This window comes from Anneissia japonica, unplaced genomic scaffold (genome assembly GCF_011630105.1).
Source record: "Anneissia japonica isolate Jap-2015-1 unplaced genomic scaffold, ASM1163010v1 scaffold32601_len14455_cov106, whole genome shotgun sequence".
NCBI classification, from domain to species: Eukaryota; Metazoa; Echinodermata; class Crinoidea; order Comatulida; family Comatulidae; genus Anneissia; species Anneissia japonica.
In genome coordinates, this window is record NW_022721736.1 from 10,007 (window position 1) to 13,976 (window position 3,970).

The 3,970-nt window shown below is 34.0% G+C and overlaps 1 long non-coding RNA gene across 1 annotated transcript; it reads right to left on the reverse strand.

Moving 5' to 3' along the window:
• Positions 1–385: 385 nt before the first annotated feature.
• On the reverse strand, positions 386–1,680 carry LOC117111743. Its single transcript, XR_004445909.1, has 3 exons — positions 1,549–1,680; positions 832–894; positions 386–518 (listed from the first exon to the last, which is right to left on the reverse strand). It is a non-coding gene; the product is annotated as an uncharacterized LOC117111743 (long non-coding RNA).
• Between the last annotated feature and the right edge of the window lie 2,290 nt (positions 1,681–3,970).

A 3,970-nucleotide genomic window follows, 5' to 3' on the forward strand; every position in this document is an offset into this window, starting at 1 on the left:
ATATATATTAATTCGACCACTATTATATTTATTATTGAACTACCACAATTCCTTCTTAGTAGTGATTCCGGTTGCTATGGCAGTTGCCCTGTATGCGAAAGGTCCAGAGTTCGAGTCCGGTTGGAGGCTGAGTTTTTTTTTTTTTTCTTTCATTTTCAGATTCGTCTTCTGATGTTTCAATTTATATTATTCATTGCATTTTCCAACTTGCTGTTTCTGGGTTGTTCCAAGCCTTAAAATCACATTATATACAAGTATCTCATTCAAGATCAAGCAGGCTGAAAAGAATGCACAGAAGAGGGCGTCTAGTCATGTGCGATATTAGTGCTGTAACTGCTCTTGGGCTCGGAGCCAGTTTGGGGTGTAGAGGGCGTCTTTGGTCATTCACACAAACTCGAACAAGGTAACAATGCGACCATCAGTTAAGCAATCTCAACCTTTATTTGTTTCAACTGTGTCTGTTTGACTACCAACTCGGTTGTCCGATCTATTGTTCGGTCCGATCTATTGTTCGGTGACTAAATACAAAAGTACAAATACGAATAATTAATATAAAAAATATAGATAAAAAATAGATAAATAAAATAAGTAAACAAGTAGAAAATGAATCATCGATAGTATCATAAAAATCATGAAGATACACTCATGTAAATACATTATTGCAATACTGCAAGTAAACAACTGATCATTTAAACTCTTCACAGTAAATTACAAAATGTATTATTAAAACTGTTCAATAATGAGAAAACTGACAATGTATAATATTAATACAGTACAATAAACTGTCTCATCTTAATAATCGATTAAATACAGTATATTAAATAACCTTACGTGAATATGACCGCCTTTAGCCTCAAAAACTCATGTTAATCTTCTTAGTTAACATTATCCGTTCTGTAACATAATTAATGTTAAATGTATATAATATGTCATTTACTTTAAACATAACAATATAAAATACATAGGATCATGTACTAAAGTCTTAATTGTGATTACTGAATCATACAAAACATTGTCACAGATTACTTCAATCATTAATTAATACAATCTGTTGTCCGAAAACAAAGAAAGCTCTGGAGAACAAAGAAATCTCCAAAGGAAGTGGCTTCAGATAACAGTAAGCCATAAACCGAGTTGGCCAATCGGCATGTAGCATATTACACACGTGATACATAAATATTCATAGTAAAAGATTCGCTTAGCGTCCCCACGCTAGCGGCAAACTCGAAGACAGTAAATAATTCGTGATAATTATAATACTTATACTATAATTAAAAATTATACTATACTCTCAATTTACTAACCATATACTGTACATATAGGCAAAAGAGGGTAAATTATCATGTGTAGTCTATGAATGATCACAAATATTAGCAAATACATATGGATACTAAATTACAAGCTCTTACATGAATACAACATTATACGTCTAGCTTTGTACTTCATTAAAGACATAAATCAATGCATGTTTACTAAATCAATAATTAACTATTAAGTACAAAATATTATTAAATAATCTTAATCTACTTATTATAATCGTTAACTCACCAGTCATTGACTGCTACTGAAAGCCATGTAAAAAAGGTAAAGCATTTACGCTCGCACGTTGGTAACTTTACCAGCAAAGTTTCATGCGTCTTTCTTAAACCGATACATGCTTACGAGTAACGCGAATTTTCAAAGTTCGCTCCGCCTCACAATGCGCACAAAAAATGGACGATGAGGGCGCGCAGCACTGGAGAGATCTAACAAGTGCTATATCAACATCGTGGCGTCAGACACGATAAATAAAAATGTGAAAGAAAAAAAAAAAAAACTGAATTTCTACCTGGCGCTTCAGTGTGTTGGTGGACAAGTGGTTAATATGTTCGACATGCAAAAGATTCCGGTTTCGAGTCCCAGTTGAGGCTGAGTTCTGATTAAATGAATAAATAAATAAATAAATATTGAAACGTTGTAGGCCTAATTTTCGACCCTGTAATAATCTCTAATGAGCTGTTCATGATTCACATTAATTAAGTTATGTGGCTGATTAACCAAATGTAGAATTTATTTTACATAATATCCAATCGATTACAAATAATGTTTCCTGTTTTTAAAAACTTCTATTTCAAAAAAATAAATAAATAAATAAAATAAAATAAACAGAATTCAAAAAATGGTTGAATCATAGCTTTATTTAGGACTCCCTTTGCTTGGAATTTTGACTCAACACTGATCAGATCTTATTTTTTTCAACTGCTGCAATCAAACCAGATCTGATCAGTTCTTATCCGTTAACACTCTGTTATATTATGTAATATAGTCTGTAACTTCCGTACAGTTTCTTCCAATCATATTGGGTTACGTCGATCGACTAAAGATCTTATCGGATCTGATCAGTTTGCAGTCGTTAGTAGAAAAGATAACAGAGGTGCTTTGAACAAGCCGCAGCTGTTTATACAGCCTGATTGACTTCAAACGGTCAGTCATGCGTCACATAGTCCTATGTGTATATTATGTATATGTATGTATATATGTATAATGTGTGTGTATGTATAATGTGTTTTTGTGCTTTTTCTTATTTTTAATTGATTTTTGTAATTCCTGTTTTAATTTTGATTTCATGTTAACGTTATGATTCTGTACCTTTAGTTTACATTTTCAAAATTGAAGCCTACTGTTAAAACTTTTTGAGTTAAAGGCCAAGTGCGGGTTTGAAATAATTAATGCTTAATATAAAATAGAGGGATGGGGGACCACAAAGAACGTGATGGCACTTGATTTTGGAGCACGGTATTCGAAAACGAGGCTCGTGAACTGGGTCCCAAAAACGAAGTGGTGCTACAGGATTTTGAGCTAGTGTTAAAAGATAGGGAATTTCCTAAAATGGACCGACTTCAAATGCTTGCATTCGGTAACCCCATAACAAAATCGTGTCAGACTTTAGATATTCCAACGTAAATTTGGCCGTTCTTTTCATTTATATGGGTTTTCACTTATGAAAATGTCTCATTTATGTGTAAAATAACAGTTTGCCCCCGTTTTTGTTTCGTGAATTTTGCACTAGACAGGGAGTCAGCTGATTCACTCAACCGTAACGAGATGTTAACACAGCCAACTGATGATGAGAATGGTCGTCGCGAGCGGAAAATTGAAAAATCGGGATTGGCGAAAACATTTAATAATAATAATAATAATATAATAAGTCGATTGCATTTTTGAAGAATGAATCTTTCAAACAAATACGTTTGCCGGTTGGAATATGGAAGTCTTGGAAGTAATGGTCTTAGAAATGGCGTTAAATAGGTTTGTTACCAACTTGTCTTACCTGTGTATAGGCCTAGGCATAGCCTAGCATATATGCAGTACTGTATCATGTATAGAATACGGAATGCTACTCTACTGCCTGGCGCGATGTAGGCCTAGGCCTAGACCCCTAATTTAGTAATAAAAACTATAATTTCAAACATTAGACGAACAACACTATTTTCAATAAAGTACAGTAATTTACATGTTAATATTGATCCATGGAACTATCTATTGGAGCAGCCTAGGCCTGGCTAGTAATTATATAATAGGCCAGGCTGGCCCTATTAAAATGCCAGTTTATTCGTCGTGGAATGTGGATGATGATACCTTAAAAACTAGCTCAAATTTGCGCAGAAAATGGCTAGGATAAAGGTGCACAGAACTTAACTTCTGTATGATACATTGGTTATATATTCAGATTAGTTCCAAACTAATTTTCGACAAATGCTGCTCGGAAATCGGCCTTTATTTTCCGAGGAGGATAAATTGCCTGCACACACTCTGAGTTACAACCACCTGGCCTAGGCGTGACCCTTCTAGTTCTTCCATGCTGGATCAATAACTAGTAGAGGGTCAAATGTCCAACCATTTTGATGGTCAAAATACAGGGGAATTATTATTACTGTACTCTACATTAAAAATGATTGAGAAACAAAATAGCCTATTATACATATGTGCT